Here is a 23,097-nt window from a genome sequence, read left to right on the forward strand (position 1 = left end):
GAGTTTGGGAAATGCAGTGTAGAGATACTTGCTGTAATGAGCACTTAACACAAATGACAGAAAAAACCTGCCTAACACTTGAAAAAGTGTTTTTCCCCCGCACTGTAAGTCACCACAATCTCTATTCTGTGTTCCTATGACAATTCCAGCACCCAAGACAGCTCCACTAACTCCAACACAAACACATACCCTCAGTAAAAACGGAAAAAAAAAAGCTCATGCAACACGCTCATTATGGCCCTGAGACAAGAGAGGTGTCAATGTCAATACGAGGGCCGCACAATGTCATCAGTCACAAAGACCAGAGGAGAAACTACTGCAGATGTTGAGTTGGCAGAGTGATGCTCGATGCTGCAAAAAACCCAAATGCTCATTATCGGAGTCGGATGAAAGAACGCCTCCTTAAACAATAAACAGAGTGGTCAGGCCATGCAAGAGGGCTTGGCCAACAGAGACTTTATCAGCAGACTGAGTAATTCAGACATTTCTGACTGAAATAAAAGTCAACAATGTGCAACTCACTATGGCCCAGCAGTCAGAACTCTGCCCAATCTGATAATAATTCACTGGAGGAGAAAAAAAGAGGAAAGCAGGAAAATAATTTAGTTGTTTTGATGGGAGATGATTCTGGAGGGACTTACCTAACTACCAACATAATAAAACTCAATTTAGATGTGAGTAGTGTTTTGATCTATGAAATAATTACAAAAAACATGACCTCTATATTTTTAAATGAATTACGGGGCTCTGTGAGGGGGATGTCCTGTCTTTCCTTAGTGATGTCGGTTGCCGCTGAAAAGCTCTGGATGATTACAGTGTCAGGAGAGGGTTAAAGCTCAGTCGTGCCCCTACTCGCGTTGGCTGGATTGCAGCGTCTTACTTCAAAACTCAGTTACTTAAAACCGAGTCTGTTTGTCTCTGCTGCAGATGAAAGGGATGCTGTGGTTCCTGCTGTGGGTTTCCCATTAAAAGGGTTGAAGGGCTTTACAAAGTCTTCCTCTGGAAATTCCACGCCGCTATGCAATCTGTGCATGTCGACCACGAGCAGCGTGGGCAATCATCTGCAGCATCTGTCACCACTGATTTTCAGCCTCCGACTTGGGAGCGATTGTGTATTTTCACACTTAATCGGCAATTGCAAATGAGGGAAGAGGAGACAAAGGCACTCGTTTTAACCTGTGACTGTTCAGCATATTCAAATTCATTCACACTGCCAAGTGCAAAAAAAAAAAGTGATTGCAGTGGAATATTTCAACTGTTACATAATTCACAGTCTAGCCTGGCCTGCTGCAGTGTCCTCTTCAATGCAGAACAATGTCAAAAACAAACAAAACGCTGTTTTAATAACAGTTGATATTTGTCTGCCTGTTGCTTCAAGCTGTTATGTTTAGGCAGCTTGAAAGTTAAATGGATTGGACATAAACCTGCTAAATTCAACCCTGGAGGGAGGCATCTGAGGTGTGATTGCAGTTGGACCACTTGCTAGAAAAAAACCCAACAACTTAGAATTGCACATTTAATTAAGCTGATTGAGTAGATTGTATTGATGTCCAACTTTCTTTTAATTCATTAAAAGTAGAAGGCATTTAGTTCTGGTTGCACTGCAATGGAAAATGAACTACAAATAGAAATGTTGCTGCCTGATCTAGAACTGGTTTCTGCATGTCCACCAAAATTGTTGGGCCTAAAGTTTGAACCACTTCTGTGAATCATACAATCTGACATTTGGTTGTCAAAATCCAATGAAAACGATGTTGGTGCTAAAAAGGCAGAATTGTCACGTCACTGGTAACGGAAAATGGGTAAACGCCTTGATCCTCTGTGCTCTGTTTCACAATTTTATGGCAGATTTTCTAGATTTGCATCATAATTTAACACGTTTTGCATCATCTCTTAAAGGCCACGTTTTTCCCCAAATAAACTGATTTTCTTTTCATTGTGTTTCCAAACTGCGAAAAGTTCCTATAACCCAATGTGACATCTTCACATCCATGAATGTTGTGACGGATTATCAATGTTCAAAGTTACCTCTGTCTATTAACGTTTTAGTCGAGTAAAAAATTCACCGATTCATTCAAAGTTTGCACAAACACTTTTAAAGCCTCAAGCCAAGATAACCCTAATGACAGGTTTCTTCATAAATCTCCCTCTAGAGCCACAGAAGACACACAGCTGTGTTTCTTACTTCAATAGAGAATAGTAATCTTCATGAATAAACTCATCTTTATGCATAAAGGTGTCGGAGAGGTTTAGTGTGTGGTACAAGATAACATCAAAGCAGATCTTCAGATTTACTTGCATTATTAGAGCAGTTATGAAGGGCTAGTGAACCCGTCACCGGGCACCGACTTACTGCAGATGGCATCAGTGGATTGGAGTCAAAAGGCATTATCCATACATATTGTATGAACTGCATTCCCTGCATTAAAGTCGTCTAATATAATGTATAGACCAAAGCAAAGGCAAAAATGGATTGCCACTGCTGTCAAGGCCAAAAATTCTCACTTCCTGCATTACAAATAAATCTGGTCTGGCTTTTCAGTGTTCCAATAGCACGGCAGCGCCAGAAGGGAACACATGTTGAACAAAAACTGCGACACATAACCTAAAGTAATACCCCTTTCTCCCCTTTTGTGCCCCTTTCTTTCAGCCACATATGCATGCACACAGGAGTCACATGCATTGTGTGCAATATGGAGGTGACAGCAATGGCTGGGAACTGTCCTTTTGGAGGACAATTATTCTAAGTAGTTTTCCCATCAGCCACAGCCATGAGCAGAAGACCCTTGGGTGAGGCAGAACCTTTCTGAGGAGGCAATCGGGGAAATAGCCACTGTCCAATTTATTTGATAAGGCAAGTGGAGCTCAGACCTGCCAACAGATGCAGAGGGTAAGAAAATTGGGGCCGTGCTGCAACCTAGTTGCTGACATTTTCAGAGTTCAAATCACTATGCATACATAGTGTTTATAGTAATATTTCAGCCCGAGATCAGTGGAAATATTCAAAGTTCAGGGTGGAATGGAACACCGTTAGCTTTCAGTGTGTGCAGCGCTGACTTGGAGATCAAGCAAAATGTATGGGTTACTACTACTCATTGGAGCATGAGATAGTGAGGCTGCCGCTCCTGTGCAGCTGTGATTACAACATAACGAAAGTGAGCAACTGAGCTTCCCTTCAAGGTACCAAGAATAGGAGATTAAATTCAAATATCTTTTCAAGCAGGGGGTGGTGTCAGTGCTCCTGATGGTCTCAGCTTTTCCCCCCGAGGAACTCCTATTTCAAATTGGACAGCTCCGAGTAAAACTAGCTCTCTCTGGGGATCCTCACCCACACAGAAGCCGGTGTAAAAGAAATGTCATCCCTCTCTGGGTGTACACGCACTAACCCAGTAACAGAAATGATTCCTCCAGAAGAAGAAAGAAAAAAAAAATCACAAAGGATTGTCAACAGCATCTTGAACTGCAGCTGCTACAGTGTGACATGAATCACGTGCCGTGCTGGGCTCCAAGCGCTGGATGAGGCACCAAAACAGTCAAATCACCACTTATAATAATAATAATCAATCATAATAATCACAAAGCCTAATTATTTATATTTAGCGTGAAGCACAACTACAACAGGCATCATTAGACCATCGCTGGCAATGCGAGATCAGGGCTCGCAAAATTTCAAAATCCCTGGCAGCCCTTCGGGCAGGGACTCTTCAGTTTTTGGTAGCCCAAAATAAATTTAAGTAGCCCGAATAAAAAAAGAGAGCAATTTTTTTTATTGATGTTTTGTTTCCTGTTTTGTTTCCGTTACAGTATTATACATTAAAGTATAATATTGTAAAGGAAACAAAACATTAATCAAAAAATTGTTGAAAAACAAATTACAACATTGTATAAAAATTACAATCATCAACTCAAATACTTGGTTCTAATTGAACAGACATTTCTATGAACTTGTAAGAACTGTGTAGGACATGAATCAGTCTGTGTCAGATCCTGAATTTGAAATTTCCACTGAAGTCACGGGTAAGAGGCAAGTGGAACCAAGATTGAGGCCATTTGCGTTTTTAAGTTTGCAAAGACTGATAAATTTTGCCAGTGGTAGTTCACTCTTTGCAACATAGTACGCTGTTCTAAACAGATTTTTCAGGTTTCTTTTTAGTATGTTATTTGCAATTGGTGTTTGTTCCGGGAAAGATATTGCAGACTGATCAATAATGCATTTCTTGCATTTCTCATGGGTTCTAACGGGGGCCTTTCTTAAAATTACTGGTCCCAGTAATAAATGCGCTTGTCGACTCAGAAATCGAAGGAAAACCAACAACACACCCGGCAGAACATTATGTTATTTACACGGGTATACAAAAGTGGTCCGCATGTGTGCATTCGATGTCAAAATAAAAGACGCGCACCAGATAAGAAGTTGCAACGCGCGTTTGCGTCCATATAAAAGGCTGTTTTTGTCCTAGAGTGGGATTTTCACGGCACATTCTGCACCACATCTCTGTGCATTCATCATTTGTTTGAAGCCAGCTCACCTCCTGCAACCACTTTTCCGAGAATACGCGCTTCTTTTGTGGTTCGGACTCCTTCTGACATTTCTTTGGAGGTGGAGGAACATCACAGTAATTGCTTAAAGGAGCTTCTTCGACATCTTTAAGAGTTCTAAACAAATGTCTGTCCTCCTCCAGAAAATCTTATGTATGCAAACATGCATTGCAACTTCTTATCTTGTGCGCTCTTTTTATTTTGACAGCGAATGCGCACCTGCGGACCACTTATGTGTAGACCTGGTTATTTAGCTCGTCATATTGCAGCCACAGAAATTCTTTTGTCCATGAAACCATAAAGCTGCACTTTCTTTTTGCCTTATAGTCTGATTTGTCATAACTTTTCCGTTTTGTGGTAAGCTTTTCTTGGGCTGTCACTTCTTCACGCTGACCTGTCTTATTTGGCTCAGCAGAACTAAAATATATATCCTGCGCGATCAACCTCTCACATGTTTAAGCTTGCTGCGGGAGATTTCACTTGTCATGTTTGCATAGTAAGCTAACGATTGTTAAGACGATGTCAGAGGAATTGGTGCGAAAATGATCGTCACTCACCAATCAGTGCTGTCGCTCTCTATGCACAGTTCACGCGATTGACATATATTTTTCCTTCCTATGATAGCCCGACGGGCAGGGCAGAGATTGATTTTGGTAGCCCGACTGGGAAAATCACTAGCCCCGGGACGTCGGGCTAGCGATTTTGCGAGCCCTGGAGATTTAGAATTCTGGTACACCCTCCTCAGCCTCTCTATGCATGGCTTGCTGTCCATTATCATGACACAAACACGCAAAATCCGTCTATAAGAGCTAGCAGTGAGTCTCACTATGAGTGTAATCCAGGGCTGACAAAACAGGAGGTGAAGTCACTGCTTGAAGGTATTTGGATTCTTTCTTCTTAGTTTATTAAATACCTGCAACTTCACAGAGGCACCAAACAGCAGCACGATCAATACGTGCTTGAGCAAAGCAGGAATGTGTATGCTATTTGCTGCATGGAAAAGTGCACCAAAAAGTGCACCACAACATAGGGCTGTGCGATATGACCAAAATCTCATATCCCGATATAAGAATTCTATCGTCCCGATAACAATATAAATCACAAAAATGTAACATTTTCTGTAAATTCTGTGAATCTCGGGCAGCTCGACTTGCGGGGAGTGTTTCCAGCGTCATGTAGCTGGAGTCGAGTGTTTTAACCGATGCATGAAACTATACATTTTTAGATATAAGTTGTAACGGCCGCCGTTTTCTTTGTGAGTATTTATTACACGGCGTGCTGCGGGGAAAAGCCTGTTCTAACGTTTGAGTCTAAGGTTTATTTTTTAGCACCTGGCTGCTCTTTTTTACTTCTCATCCGTAAATAATCTGCTCTTTCACGTGATCCGGTTTATTTTGAAAAGTCGCGATGCTGTTAGCGTCGTTGTTGCTAACGACAACGCATAAGAACAGGCGCTTGTCCGTCTGTAGTGTGGTTATATTACATATAAGAGAAAGAGAGAACATTAAGAAATTAATATAGCCACTACAGTGACCATCAAAACGATGAAAAAATATTGCCGTAAACAGTTTATTTTGCAACACCACGAAACAAACGATAGCGTAAAATGAAACGATAGACGTTTTTATATCGTCATCCGATATATATTGTTATATCGAACAGCCCTACCACAACATCTAGTCATCTACAGCACTGGAATAATCATACTGTAACCATTAAAGCGGGTAGAGAAGTTTTACAAGAAAACAATGACGTATATGCCAAATTTTACCCAGTGCTCTACTTTTCCAGATATGATGTCACAGACATTATTTTCTGAAAAACAAAGTGGTGTGTATTATTTCAAACATACAGTGTACTATTATGAGTATACATTTTAAGACACTTTCTGAAAAATCTGGGGCTAGTAGTGACTTTAAAGAAGGACCCAAGAGTCATAAAAACTGTTACGCATTTTTGTATGTTTAGAGTCCAATAATTACATCAAACATCCTTGGCATACTGATGTACAGTTACTATTTTTGAATGCCTGCAAAGAAACCCCCACACACTCTAAAAGTGTGCCGTCTCTAACAATTACTGTTTTTAAAGTCACACTAAAGGACTTCCAGCATGAAAAGTTAACTACCTGTAATTTGGACCAACTTAGGCCATTCAGAATGTTAAATGTCTCTTCAATTGAATAAGGCTACTTGGATGTGACAAACAGTGGACTGTTGGAGTATAATGTCCCAAAGATGTCCTCAAATGTTCTGGACTGTAAAGGTCGTGAGTTATCAGTCTGTGAGACTGAGAATTGTTTGTCTGTTCTACGTTAGCCGATGCCATCTCTAAAGTACAAGTTGGTGCAACTGACAGTAACTTAATCAGAGGATCCTGTGATGATGAAGATGACGACACAAACAAAAATAAAAGGATACATGACGTGATTGTGAGGTTCGGGGAGCACAGTAAGCCCCTTAAAAATTGGACTTTTACAATTTCTACATACTTGTAGTAATTTGTAGTAGTTACTGAAGAATGGAACTACATCACAGAATAAAACTGTGCAGAGGCTTGTACTGCAAAGCAGGACTTCATCTTATCCAGGTCACCAGGGTTAAATCTGGGCTTTCTGTACAACGAAGGTGGCTTACTTCTCACAGAGGTATAAATCCATGGCAACTTAAGCTGTAAAGGTTGAGAAAGACGTATGAAATTACCGCCTACTGTACCAATCAATTCTTCAGAAAAAAAAGTATCAATAGAATCAATTTTTCAATGTCTTTGCATTTTGCTGATAATCAGTAAGAACTATACTATCTTATAAATTATTTTTCAGGGTGTTAAACACCACCGAGGGTATAGCTGAAAGGATAAAAATTAAAACTGTCCTTTAAACTTTAATTACATTAAAAATGAGGATGATGCATCAGATTCTCATTATCTTAATGACACAGATGTGAAATTGGTAGGTCTGTTAATGTACACTGGGCTATACTATATATAATCATACAGGAAGGCAGAAGGAAGCTGCTGTTAACTTATCCAGTCGATAACCAGCTTCATGTGAAGGCTTATTGGCTGATTGCCTTCAGTGAGTCCAGATAACGGAAAGACACCCTGGGTAAGTTGACCTCACTTTGTAGTACAGGCTTCAAGACAAACAAAAAACAGACCAAGAACAAGCAGCACAGGCTCTTGGAGGACCTGCTGCTCAACCAGCAGCCAAGCTCAACCACTTCTGGTTCACACAGAAGTATGCAAACTGCTTTCATGTGCCTCTCCTACAATCGATTTTCAAAACACCTTCAGTAATCCGAGGCAAACACAACTCCTCTGACATATTGCTGGCAGCAGCCCTCTGAATGATGTCAATTATCCTGCAACAAATGACAGCAATACACCTGAGAACAGCTCTGAGCTATCCGACATTGCCTTACCTTGCAGATCTCGCTCTTTCAAATGCAAATCTGCCTTTATTTTCACCAGGCACAGGAATTCCTCCGTGTACACCCACAGTATATCAAATTGGTAGACAGAGAGAAAGACATCCCCGAAGAAAGACGCATGAATATGCGGCCTAATGTAGCCAATAATACGCCCGAGATGGAAAGAGACTCCACCTGAACATCTCTGAAAAGCCTTTGAGCTTATGCAGAAATGTTTGCTTCGGAAAAAGACTGAAGTGGGGGAATGCTATAGGAGATGAGCGAACCCCCTAGACATCTTTCAACGTGGAATTTAAAATGAAATTGGGAAGATACGATGTTACTCAGAAATCACATGCCCATGTAGCTGATATTATCTGAAAGAAAATAGATGCAGTCCAGGTAGACCTTTTAAAACTGTTCCATGGCATCCTCAAGACTGCATAAAGGTCTTAGAGCCTTGTGTGTCTTCTATGACTTTGACCAAGCACTGACCTCCAACTAGTCCTCACCGCATCTATTTGGACTTTTCATTACGCCAAAGAATTTCATATAGCCATGGGACCAAAATGTCATTCAGTTTTCCCAATGCACTAACACGATTCCTAATCCTGACCGCTAATCTTTCGTCCGTATTTTTAAACAAAAAGCTGTGGATGATATTGTTATTTTTTTCTGCTTCAGCCAAAATCTGAGTTTCAGAAAAACTGATGGGCAGCAAATATAATCCCTGGGTTTTGCAATATGAAGTCAGCCACGTGAAAAGATCCCGCCGCGTTATTTGTTATTCGAGATCACAACCGGCGTCTGACCTTGACAGAATATCCACAGGTTTTTGCTTCTTTTCTTTTGGTCAAAGTATGCAGCGGCTGCCTCTGTAAAACGCACTCCTGATCAGGCGGTTTAATCAGGTTTGCCATTTATTCAGTTCAAACGCATCCCTAAAGGAGCACAAAGATTTGGGAAATTGATTGAGGCAAATGTAAGCCGAGGTGTGGAGTAGATGAAAAGTACCCTGCGGCATTTTAGAGAGATGATTCAGAATACCTGAAAAATCAAAAGAGAGAGAGAGAAAAAATGAACCAAACAACTGACAACACTGTGCAAAACAGTGTTTTATCCTATACTTCCATATGCAGCTCCTGTACTCAGTTAGAAACCAGCTGGCGTACCCATTTTTATAGGCTGCTGTCAGAACCATCTTTGCTCTTCTTTCTATCAGATAATATGCAAATTTCAAATTGAAATAATAAGTTGGTCAGCAATCTGACTCCACCCAGGCTTCACTAGTTCTCAGTGAATCTGGCCTTTGCATTTAAAATGATATGTTTCAATAATACTTTTATGCTGTCTCTGAAGGGCAGTGGCACAGAGATGATATGATATATATCTATATCTATCTATCTCTCTCTCTCTCTCTCTCTCTATAGATAGATAGATATACTAGGGGTGCAACAATACACAAAATTCACGGTTTGGTTCGATACTTTGGTGTCACGGTTTGATATTTTTTCGATACAAAAAAATGTTCATGCCTTTTTAATTTGTCATTTATTAAAATTATAAATATATATTTTAACTCAAAAGTACAGTTTTTAAATTTAATGTTGCTGAAACAACAAAGTAATAAAAAAAAATCTATTTGATCGAGAAATCACTCATCTTTGGAAAAGAGAGTTTATTACAGAGAAATGGCTCATTCCAAAATAAAAGCTATACTATACGCTTCTTCTGGGCTATATTCTCAGCAGCATATTAAACATATCAGGTCCCCATAAGGAGAATCATGTGCTAACGGCTGTCTAAATGACTCGGGTAAAGCTTGTAGCCTGCTTGTTGTTTTTGTCTGCTTCCACCTGTCTTTGCACTAGAATGATGTCAGAGTAAATGTGCAGTCATATTCGTTGTGTTCCCACTAGTGCTGTCAGCGTTAATCTCGTTAAAATGACATTAACGCCATAACGCGGCAAATCTCCGTTAACAAGTTACCGCGGATCGCCCCGTGTGTGGGGCTGGACGGCGTCAACATGTTAACAAGCTAACTGCGCTAACGCACTAGTTCCGACCAATTGAGCATTGCGTGGCACATCCGACACACTGTTTTACTTTTGTCCATGACGCGCTTACCTTCAGGGTCATGCTTCACATGAAAACCAAGATAGTTCCAAACGCCAGAGCTGAATGAGGGTGGGGGAGGTTCAATTTGCCATGTTGCAACGAGCTTAGCTTCTGTCTTGCTAGCTTGCACTGCGCCCAGTGGATCTGCACTCGACAACGCAGCCTAGGCGGAGTAGTCGAACGCAGATCCACTGAGCGCTGATCACAGACAGCATCGTCAGAAGAAAAGTTGATAAAATAAATACAAAAATTTGTATTGTTCGATACATATGCGTACTGAACCGAAAGCACTGTATCAAATGGTTCAATATCAATACGAGTATTGTTGCACCCCTAATATATATATACAGTGGGGCAAAAAAGTATTTAGTCAGCCACCGATTGTGCAAGTTCCCCCACTTAAAATGATGACAGAGGTCAGTAATTTGCACCAGAGGTACACTTCAACTGTGAGAGACAGAATGTGAAAAAAAAATCCATGAATTCACATGGTAGGATTTGTAAAGAATTTATTCGTAAATCAGGGTGGAAAATAAGTATTTGGTCAATAACAAAAATACAACTCAATACTTTGTAACATAACCTTTGTTGGCAATAACAGAGGTCAAACGTTTACTATAGGTCTTTACCAGGTTTGCACACACAGTAGCTGGTATTTTGGCCCATTCCTCCATGCAGATCTTCTCAAGAGCAGTGATGTTTTGGGGCTGTCGCCGAGCAACACGGACTTTCAACTCCCGCCACAGATTTTCTATGGGGTTGAGGTCTGGAGACTGGCTAGGCCACTCCAGGACTTTCAAATGCTTCTTACGGAGCCACTCCTTTGTTGCCCGGGCGATGTGTTTTGGATCATTGTCATGTTGGAAGACCCAGCCTCGTTTCATCTTCAAAGTTCTCACTGATGGAAGGAGGTTTTGGCTCAAAATCTCACGATACTTGGCCCCATTCATTTTGTCCTTAACACGGATCAGTCGTCCTGTCCCCTTGGCAGAAAAACAGCTCCATAGCATGATGTTTCCACCCCCATGCTTCACAGTAGGTATGGTGTTCTTGGGATGCAACTCAGTATTCTTCTTCCTCCAAACACGACGAGTTGAGTTTATACCAAAAAGTTCTACTTTGGTTTCATCTGACCACATGACATTCTCCCAATCCTCTGCTGTATCATCCATGTGCTCTCTGGCAAACTTCAGACGGGCCTGGACATGCACTGGCTTCAGCAGTGGAACACGTCTGGCACTGCGGGATTTGATTCCCTGCCGTTGTAGTGTGTTACTGATGGTGACCTTTGTTACTTTGGTCCCAGCTCTCTGCAGGTCATTCACCAGGTCCCCCCCGTGTGGTTCTGGGATCTTTGCTCACCGTTCTCATGATCATTTTGACCCCACGGGATGAGATCTTGCGTGGAGCCCCAGATCGAGGGAGATTATCAGTGGTCTTGTATGTCTTCCATTTTCTGATGATTGCTCCCACAGTTGATTTTTTCACACCAAGCTGCTTGCCTATTGTAGATTCACTCTTCCCAGTCTGGTGCAGGTCTACAATTCTTTTCCTGGTGTCCTTCGAAAGCTCTTTGGTCTTGGCCATGGCGGAGTTTGGAGTCTGACTGGTTGAGGCTGTGGACAGGTGTCTTTTATACAGATGATGAGGTCAAACAGGTGCCATTCATACAGGTAACGAGTGGGGGACAGAAAAGCTTCTTACAGAAGACGTTACAGGTCTGTGAGAGCCAGGGATTTTCCTTGTTTGAGGTGACCAAATACTTATTTTCCACCCTGATTTACGAATAAATTCTTTACAAATCCTACCATGTGAATTCATGGATTTTTTTTTCACATTCTGTCTCTCACAGTTGAAGTGTACCTCTGGTGCAAATTACTGACCTCTGTCATCATTTTAAGTGGGGGAACTTGCACAATCGGTGGCTGACTAAATACTTTTTTGCCCCACTGTATATGAACAGAGAAAATAAGAGCACTTAAATCTATCAAATATCCACTAAACTTAAGTCCCTTTTTGCTATAAGGCTGTGAAAACCGGTATGACCATGCTAGCGGCAGCTCATATCAAAGAAATCTTGAGGTGTGTCTTGCTAAGGCCAGAGAATGGTACATTTTAAAGACTTGTAAAAAATCATATTTCAGATGAATACCTCTTATGGCTCGCTAGAATAAATATAGGATATAACCTCCTTGTAACTACGAAAAACATGTGGCTGTCTGCCTTGGATTGAGTGCAATCACTCTCAGAGAGAGTGGTGAAGATTTCCAAACAACTGCTAACTAATTTCTACATGCTAGACAGATTTCCAACATAAGTCTGAGTCAGTCTGCACCAATGAGAATTTGCAGTATTGGACACCAACTGGTTTTATTCTGGGAATCGTCCAGTATAAAAGCAAGATTGTCTTACAGCAACTACATGACCTGATTGTGGAGAAATTTCTGAATTTTTGTTTCAAATCTATGAGGTTCTGACTGGACTCTGAATTTAATTGGTTAATGCGAAATTCTTTCTGCAGACAGCAGCAGAGTTTTGCCAGTTTATCACAGTTATTCACAGTGTTATCACAAATAGATTGCATGGAATTGCCAACTTGACCTCAGACTCCATCATAATGCTGTTTTATCACCGTTCTGCTGCACAAATGTTGCTTTGAATATGTCAGGAAACTGCGTGTGGCCACAGACGCGCTGCCTTTTTCGAAGCAACCATTTTAAAAGCGACGAGACTCCACATTCATTTCACACAGTCACAATAAATTTGGACATGCCGCGGTCCCCACCCACGCCTCTTATATACTGCTTCTTTACACACAGTAAAAAAGAAGCATGTCAATATAATATTTTCATCTTATTCATGCGGAGGTTCTTGTGTATAAAAGTGTGGGCAATCGGCTATATCGTGTATTTTTTCAGTTACTTTAATCGACTGAATATGAATCCTGTTTCACTAAAAAAAAGGTCAAAGAGAAAATAAACAACAACCAAAGAAGCAGTTTAAAAAACAAACAAAAAAAACAATTCATTTGTATCAAGGGCAATAAAACCTTTTAACGTTTGTACTGTTCAATCACGATTCTGTTCACATTCAGCTGAACGAGAAAAGAACAATAAAACCCATTTTTATAGTCAAAGAGCATCCTGTCGAGCCCTTATCGCAAACCTTTACAAGCCCATTCTGCTACCAGCTCTGTTTACTCCAGCTCTAACGTCTCAGTGAAATTAGCTAATATTTAAACTGTGTGTTGTATTTAAATGTACCCAAACTGTCTGCTAATCAGCTGAAAGAAAATTACCTCCCTAATTAAAGTGTATTCAAAATGTTCACTTAGCCCAAAAAGGATATAATGATACAGACTTTTATGAAGTGGATAATAAAAATCAAGGAGGACAACCTACACTTACTGCACATCCCAAGTAAATATATAATATATTACATGTATAACCTAACACGTGCACATTAGAGAGAAAGAAAAGTTATTTTGCATGTAGATGCCAGGCTATAAAAGACCACCTCTACTGCAGCTGCTGAGAAATTAGTTTTATGGATTGTTGGAAGATTAGAAACAATCTATAACCTCTAACTTCTAAAGTTAATTAGGGACAAAGTAGTTCTCACATACAGTATACAGGTTGTTTTGGATGAGTCCCTTTGGGTATCTCATTAGAATGCAAATAGTGTGATTGTGTACCACTATCTCTAAAGAAAGGCACGATACTTTTCCTCTTCTATGCATTGCATTATCAGGATTCATGCATAATGAATCAAATTATCTAGATCACAGTGAGATTTTTGCTGTGAAGATTTATGCCACAAAAGCCTTTAGCACCTCAGCAGACAGGGCTCCAGGTGTAATTTTTTTTTAATAAGTAAACTCAATTTTTAACAATTTTACCCTTACACACGAGCAGCTGCTTTCAACAAACAAGCTTTCACTACCGCTGGCAGTTCTCCAATACAACCACAGCCAGGCCTGCTAACATAGTTGGGTCTTATTGCCTTGCTCAAGGGAAGGCTCATTCATCCTCTCTAATAATTCTGGACTTAAACCCATTTCTCTTCATGTTACCTTCACCTCACTGTTCAGAGATAATTAATAAGGAGACCCTGGCATAAACAACAAGATGAATGAACCTTAAATGAACTGGCTGTATCCAAGATGCTCTGCCTTGAAAACAAATGAATAGTGACATATTCCAGTATCTATAGTATTTCGTAAGGAGGAACTTGTTAGTTGAAATCCCATTAATTTAAAGTTCTGATGCTAGAGCTAAATATATATAATAACTACTGTATTGTTACTGTGTGTATATGTAGCATAAGCTTTATTAAATGGTATTGTTGGTTGTTTTATTAACCATTATGCAGATTTGCTAAGAGTTCCTACCATAATCTGGAACAATGTATTATTCTTAAATGTACTAAAGTAACATCAACCAACAAACACAGCTTCTTTGTTGTATTTGATATCAGCTTTTGTTGCCATTTGTTATACCAGGTTGTTGTTGCCCTCACAAATCATGGCGCCCACCATATTGCATGGGTTTGGTGTGCGTCGCTCCGTTTTTGTAACCTGGTGCGTGCGGTGGTCTGTTATTTGAATGAGTGGGGTTTTTTTAGAAAATGCTCCATTTTGACTTCTCATACAACACCAACAATGACACTATCACTCAGGAGACATGTGCATCGAGTCCAATATAAATGGTAACAGGGTTGTGGTTACATCACAGTTGTTGGACCACACAACCAGTGCGGTGACAATAAATACGTCTTTATGCCGGCTGTGCAGTAAATCAGGCAGGACGATTGACTGCAACATGATTTTTCCCAGATGACTGATGAATTATGAACATAATTAGACTTAGGTGTAAGGAATAGAGTACAGTGTCTTGCTGTAATGATTTTTGGGAGGGGGTTAGCATTAGTATTAGCCGTCATGTGTTTATTGACAGTCATGCATTTTTATACGGTTCTATTATTATTTTTTTAAATGTATTTATTTATTTTATTTGAATTTTATTGAATTTTATTTTATTTTATTTGTATTTTTTCACTTAGTGTTGCATGTGTGTTCTTGCTGCCTGTGTTTGAGTAATTTCTGTAACTGTGAGACACCTGCTGCTGCCTATCTTGGCCAGGTCTCCCTTGAAAAAGAGGTTTTTAATCTCAATGGGATTTTCCTGGTTAAATAAAGGTTAATAAATAAATAATAAATAAATAATTATAAACATTGATAAGAACTTGATCTGTTATTGTATATTTTACACATGTTGGTATGGGATATTGTATTTGTTTTAAATGTTATATACCTATGTGGTATGTGACTTTTGTTGCCATGATGCCAGGTCTCTCTTGGAAATGAGATTTTTAATCTCAATGAGATTTTTTACCTGGATAAATAAAGGATTTTTTAAAAAAAAAAAAGAAAAAAAATTGAGAAAAGTAAATGCATATTATTTCATTAAAATGCTATAAGGAAACAATAAATAATTTGCCATATAGCCAGTCTCTGACAGGCATGTCGTTCTAACCTGTATTGCTCTGGGGGTTTCTCTTTGTCTTTACTGAATGTTGGAAGTGGATTCTCCATTGACCTTTTGCTCCCTCCACCTTCTGGCAGTGTGAAAAAAAAACCCCTGATAAATTTAGCTCAGTTTGCAGTTTAAGAAGAGCACCATTTTCCCTGCTGGTGTAAATCAATCTCTATTTCTCTGTCACGATCTAAAAGCACTCCAGAGAAATTTCCACAAAACCTGACCTGGAAGCCAAAAAACATAAAATTCAGGGTGAATGCTTCAATATACCAGAGGATGAACACGTGTTTCTCATAATTATACGAAGGTCTTAGCCTAAAAGCTGCTATTGATTTACTGATTCTAAAATCCTATATGTAGCATACATATATTGTTGCTCCTTCCATATAAGCTTCCATGTTATCTGAGTGTCCCCCCTCGCTATCTCATACAGTTATTGTATGAGTAAAATATTTTTGTAGCCGTTATTGAAGGTTGAGGACGTGTGGGGGCTGTTTCCCTGTGGCAGTTAAAGCTGATGAAAATTGTATTATTTTTGTGTGGCGTTTATATAACTTCTCCATCCATCTTTGTGTGCACTCTCATTTCTTTGCCCTTTTACCAAAGAGCAGAAACAGAGATGCCAGATTAATTTCAAGAATATTCTCCATAAATGTCAGGTTGAGCACTTTTGAAAATCAATGAAATATCACTTTCTCCCCTTTGAATACTGAATACTGTCAAGTATGAAGAATAACAATGGAGAGCTTGATGTTGAAGAACAAATATCGCCTTTGGTTTTGGAGTTTTTCATGGAAAAATAAAGCAGAAACAGCTTCAAACTTTGATGCAGGCATGGATGCAGACCCCGCCTGTTCATCAGCTTATTTTTAGTCACAATCATAGTTAGTTTTACTCTCCATTTACCTTCACTGTCTCGCTTCAGTAAACAGCCAATTCCAACTTGCAAGTGTTTAATTAAACCATTATAGACCTGAAGGTGTCTTCGTGTTATAAGTACAACAGTTAGTACAGCTGACCAAGCTACTACAACGTGCCATTTGAAATCATTTGTACTGAAATGACAATGCTTTTTGTTTGTAGTCCTCAATAAATGACTCGTACTACACCAAGGTGCCCTGCAAACAAAAAACGAACCAGCATTTGAATAACATATTCATGTTATTAACATATTAATCTTTTGTGTGCAGAGAACTTTTTGTCTGGACAGATCGTTTCATTTGTTACCACTTGGCTTCTAGTGGTAACAGTTACCTGAGTCACTTGAATCCAAAGTATAAGTCCAAAAGACAGAGTAAGCACAATATTTTAGATGTTTTTTTCTTTCTTTTTTTTTTAGTGTTATTGTGACCTGAAAGTCCATGAATGTAAGGTGACTGTATAATCACTGGGAATGTCCTTGCTAGTCTAATCAGCCAATCACTTTGCTGATTTACAGCGCCTTCAGACATGTAGACATGATGAAGAATGACGAATAAAAGTGATTTAAGTGACTTTGAACAGTTGTTGCTGTCACACAGACTCGTCTGACTACTTCAGAAATTGCTGATGTTTGGGGGTTTGCCCACACAAGCATCTCTGGGGTGTATAGGAATTCCTTTTACTTATTATTGTTATTTTGCCTCAGGAAACTGAGGGTACTATTCACAGGAGCTCACTAAAATTGGACAACAGACGACTGGAAAAATGTTGTCTGTTATGATGAGTGTCGATTTCTGCTGCAACATTTAGATGCTAGAGCCAGAATTTGTCATAAACGTGTGAAAGCGTGGATCCTTTCTCCATTGTATCAATGGTTCAGGCTGGTGTTTGTGTAATGGTGTGGTTGACATCATTTAACATTTCTACCGCAGTATTGTTGCTGGCCACATCCATCCCTTTATGATCTTCTTCTGATGGCTGTTTGCAGCAGGAGAATACACCATGTCACAAAGTTTAAAGTACTTCAAGTTGGTTTCTTGAACATGACAGTGTGTTATGTTGTGTTAAGTCCAATAGAGCAGCGGTCCCCAAACCTTTTTGCGCCACGAACCGGTTTAATGTCAGACAATATTTTCACAGACCGGCCTTTAAGGTGTCGCGGATAAATACAACAAAATAAAATGATACGACCAAGACAAAAACTGTGGTATTTTGTAAATATAATAATAAACGTGGATTCACAGTGTAATTGTGTAACTTTATTAGCAGCGTCCTCCTGAAATGCGTCAACAACATTGAGAGTAACATCCTCTTCTCTGCCCCTTGATGCTCTCTGGTCACTATGGTAACGCGTAAATATTTATTTCAAAATAAGACACACAACTAAAATACAGGAAAAGACCCAGGGAAACTGAGTTAACGATAAAAACCCTGAAAACTATAAATTTCACACCCGAGCCTCAACTTGCACGGCCCGGTACCAAACCAGTCACGGACCGGTACTGGTCCGTGGCCCAGAGGTCGGGGACCACTGCAATAGAGGATCTTTAGGATATGGTGGAACGGGAGATTCTTATCATTGATGTGCAGCTGACAAATCATGTAAATATGGATCAAAATCTCAGAGGAATGTTGCAGCATTTTGTTGAATCTATGCCATGAAGTCCTCCATGAAAGCAGTCCCGCACTACCAAGATGTACATAATGAAGTTGCCAGTAATTGAAGATTTGTTACATTTTCAGTAACACCCAGAAGCCAAGACTTAAATTTAACAATTTCAAGTCAGTGAGTCACAATCGTCTTCTGTTACAGCAAGACATGTTTTTAAGCCTCACAGATTAGACAAAAGACAGACTGAAGCCAAAAAGTTGGGACGTTAGACTGTTGGTTTTTTAAAAGCTGTCATTCTTCCAATAAGTGAAGCTGAAAGACATGAAACACTCTGCTTGAAACCATGCCAAACCACCTAACCCCACAAACATAAACAAAAAGCCAGACAGTAGGACTATTCAAGCTTCCAGATAAAACAAATCACAGAAAAATTGCATTACTAACTTGTTTGGCATAAAACAGACACTACTGTGTAGCAGACTGTCTTACCAGAGGGACTGATAAGAAAATGGGGAAACCATGATACCTTTAAAATGTTCTGATGGACTGAGATCAGCATTGCAGTTTTGGGAAGGACAATAACCTGACAAGAAATGCTGGTTGAGAAGCAGGAATTGATTTCCAAAAGGCTTTTAGTTTAAAAGCACCGGAAGAAATAGAGCCCATCTTGCAATGAGATCACACCCTCTCAGCATGTTGACTGTCTGTCCAATAAGTAATCACCCCTCATTAATACGTTATCACAGTCAGTACTTATGGTTGGACCACACCCATCTTTGAACTCTACTTTTATTTCGAACTACACAACTGTAAATGTGTGTGACTACTTTAAACACAGTTATGAGGCTATGATAGGATGGAAGGAATGGTAACAGGTAGGGATGCACCGATACCGATACTGGTATCAGGTATCGGGGCCGATACTGTAAAATGTGTGTGTACTCATACTCGTAAAAGTTAACCGATACCATGAACCGATACTAACTTATTTCATTAATCAGAGGGTGGCTTGTAATTTCTGTTGTAGTTTTTTAGATTGACCACTAGGGGGGACATCCCGCGCTAAACAGGCACAGGGTTAGGCGAGTCAGACTGGCAGCTCCAGATAAAAAAGAGAAACTGGAGGCTGCTGTAGCTAGGCTAAACAAAATGTCAGCAGTGTGGAACAGCCAACTTTAACTCAGGTTTTGGAAAAGCGATGAAAAATGTCAAGAGAAAATCCACGGGCAGTTAAAATAACAGAGGCTCTGACTCATTTTATCGCTCTGGATGACCAGCCAATGCCAGTCGTGGAAAACATAGGATTCTTCTCAGCATACTCGAGCTGCGATATGAAATATAATAAATAAACAGAAGTGTTTATTTATTATTCTGAAAGCTCGAGACAGTGCCAATAGTTCAGTGATATTTTGTTAAATTACAATGTGGAGACTCCGCAATAATTTAACAGAAGTGCTTATTTTTCACTTGAAATTTTTTTGTGGTGATTTTTATTAAGATTTTATTTTTTACCGGCAGAGAATAAAATAAAACCTGTCTTCCAATTCATTGCATTTGTGTGTGTGTGTGGTAGAAGTATCGGTTTTTGTACTCTGTATCGGCAAGTACTCAGATCCAAGTATCGGTATCGTATCGGTTTGAAAAAATCGTATCGTTGCATCCCTAGTAACAGGACAGAAACCTCTTGTCTCACCTGCTCATTTCCACATAGTGCAAATAGGTAGGTTTACCCACCCAAATGGCTATAAACTGTAAGTAAAGTTTAATTATATAGTACTTTTCCCAGACATATGTCACAAAGTGTTTTACAAGAAAGATAACATAACACAATACAGTCATAAATACAGCGAAAAAATCTTGGTCTAATTAAAAGTTTTTTAAAACAAAAATATTTTAGCTGCTTTTTGAAGGTCTCCATCGAGTCCAGACACCATTAAAAAATGATCAGTCCCCTCGAGTTCTAAAACGAGTGTGGGGGACCACTAAAAGGTTTTGATTCGATGACCTCAGGTTACGAAAAGAGGTATGTATACGAATCAAATCAGCAATACAAGTAGGGGCCTTTCCCTGTAATGCTCTAAAACAGGAGTGTCGAACTCCCGAGTGTCCTGCAGGTTTTAGATGTGTCCTTCATCCAACACAGCTGATTTAAATGGCTAAATTACCTCCTCAACATAGTTCTCCAGAGGCCTGGTAATAATCTAATCATATGATTCAGGTGTGTTCACCCAGGGTGACATCTAAAACCTGCAGGACACCAGCCCTCGAGGCCTGGAGTTTGAGACCCCAGCTCTAAAGGTTAAAACTAGAATTTTAAAATGGAACCTAAATCTCATTGGTAGCCAGTGTAGCGACTTTAAAACAGGAGTTATATGAGCTTCCTGTTTGAGCGGCTCAGTAGCCTCGCTGCAGAGTTTTGAACAACCTGTAGACGAGCTAGCCTTTTCTTATTTAAATAAGAAAGGCTATTACAGTAGTCAAGTCTTGTAGAGACAAAAGCATGGATTATCATCTCAAGTTCACTTGTTGACACGATGGATGGAAGTTTTGAAATACCAAAGAAACTATTCAAACAACCAGTTGAGTAGCTGTTGCAAAACCGGTGTCCTCAGGACCACATTTTGATTTTTGCCTAAAATAGTGGCCACCATAACATGACTCTCAATTATTATCAACGCAATGCCTGAATTATTATCAGGTAGCCTGGTGTCAAAGTTGGGTCAGTTAGACACCACTTGAAAATATGGGGTGGCTGCGGCTCGGGAAGTGGAGAAGGTCATCTACTAATCAGAAGAGTTGGTGGTCCATTTTACAGACACTCGACCCCAAGTTGCTGCTTTCAGTTAGAAAGCACTTTTCTGTGTGTGTGTGAATGAGACATGCTGTATTAAGCGCTTGAATGCTCAGTAGAAAAGCCCTATATAGGAACAAAACCATTTAAAAGAGGCAAAAACACCAGAAAAGCAAGAAAAATGTTTCTGCCTGATAGTTTATTCTTTTATCTTGTGTTTTTTCGGCTGTTCCCTTTAGGGGTCGCCAGAGTGGATCATCTGCCTACATCTCATCCTATCCCCTTCTGTCACACCAACCTCTGCATTGTCCTCCTTCACTACATCCACAAAACGTCTCTGGCAACTCTACATTCAACATCCTGTGCCTCGTATCTATCCGCCTCTCCACATGTCCAAACTGTCTGAAGCTCGCTTCTCTGACTTTGTCTCTAAACTGCTCAACCTGAGCTGTCCCTCTGATTAATTCATTTCTAATCTTGTCCATTGTGGTCACGTCCAATGAAATTCTTAGCATCTTCAACTCCGACACCTCCAGTTCTTCCTCCTGTCTTTCTGTCAGCGCTACTGTCTGAAAACCATACATCATAGCAGCTCTCACTACCATCTTGTAAACCTTCACTTTCACGCTTCCTGCTATCCTTCTGTCCCAAATCACCCCTGACACTTGTTTCCACCCGCTCCGCCCTCCCTGCACTCTCTTCTTACCTCTCCTGTGCTGTTTATTTTTTATTTTATTTTTTCTATCGATGCCATAAATCAGTATTTTTTATTTGCTTTGGGAACAGATGTCAAACGTCCTCCTGTGAACCAAACACAAAAAGCAGAGAGTGAAGAAAATAATCTCACGTCACATTGAGCATGTAATCATTCCAGTCCTACTGCTTCCACCTCTTCATGCCTGGCTGTAATACTCGCCGACCTGTCCTCGTGTCAACCCCACCTTAATGTATTTCCGCAGGCTCCATTTAAATCACTCCACTCCAGTTCCCACTATCCTCAGACTCTTCCCTTTACTCCCCTTTGTCTTCATCTTGTTCTCTCCCCTCTTCCTTTTCTGTCTCCTCACCCGGCTACTCTAATTGCCTTGCTTTGCCAAATGAGCCAGCCAATTGTGCCTCGAGTTAAAAGCTGATGAGGATCCTGCCCTATCCAGCCCTCCAACTCGTTGGGCTTGAGAAGCTAAATAAAGAGGAGAAAGATGAATAAAGCTTGCCGCTGAATGCAGATGTCGTCTTCTCTGCAATGACAACTATTGCCTGCGACAGGCAGCATGTTGTCGTATTCCAGTATCCCATGAGAGTCAGGTTTCTGGCACCCACAGCTTTGCTGTTTTAAACCTCACGTCAATGTCATTTCATGGATCAAGTGATGTGCATACTAGGTTAGTGATACCTCAGGGAAAAGGAAACTTTTTCCGTCTTGTACACAACTCAAATATTTCTATAAACTCAACTGTCTCTAACAGTATTGGGAACTTTACCGGGTGATAAACAGTGAACGCAGAACTGAAAAGAAAATGACACAGCTGGCATTTTCAAAAGCTCTAAGCTGAAAGGCATGGAAAACGTACGAAAGTTATAAAGACAATATTTGGCACATCCAGTTATAGGAAGCAATATAAAAACCCAGAGTTCAATAAACGCTGTTTATTCATGCCTGCTTCTGCATCACTGAGCTATTTGGTCTCGGTCTTGCTTGCTTGCTGGCAGAAACCAAAGAAAAATGTGCATCACGCTACTATTAATTTACTGATTGAAAGATGGCCTCACATTTAGTGTCAACAAGTCTGATCTTGCCTTTTTGCTAAACAAATGTCCTCTTTCAAACACCTGCTTGCTATAGAAATTGGGAATCAAGTGGAGGGCTGCACCACTAAGCTGCCCTCAGTTCTGCTCAATATTAATTTTATCTCTTTATAAGCTTATTGCTCCAGTCCCAGAGTCTCGTGTTGGCCCTTGGGAAAATTAATGGCCCCCTGTACAATAGAAATTCAGTGAGGAAATTACATTGCTGGAAAGCTTTATGTATGAAGTAAATATTCTCCAATTGCAAAATCACAGTGAGGTCACCTGTTGTTTTGAGAAGTTTTCTTTTTGAAGCCTTGAGCCAAGCAAATTAGCCGTCGTTGTCTGAGAAGCTGAGGACAACGCACACTCATATGATGGTGA

General features: G+C 40.0%; 1 protein-coding gene across 5 annotated transcripts in view; it reads right to left on the minus strand.

Annotated features, from left to right (window-relative positions):
• The window catches only part of tmem132e (transmembrane protein 132E), a 483,984-nt gene that overhangs the window by 87,158 nt on the left and 373,729 nt on the right, over positions 1-23,097 (minus strand). The window lies entirely within an intron of this gene.

This window comes from Neolamprologus multifasciatus, chromosome 10 (genome assembly GCF_963576455.1).
Source record: "Neolamprologus multifasciatus chromosome 10, fNeoMul1.2, whole genome shotgun sequence".
Taxonomy (NCBI): domain Eukaryota; kingdom Metazoa; phylum Chordata; class Actinopteri; order Cichliformes; family Cichlidae; genus Neolamprologus; species Neolamprologus multifasciatus.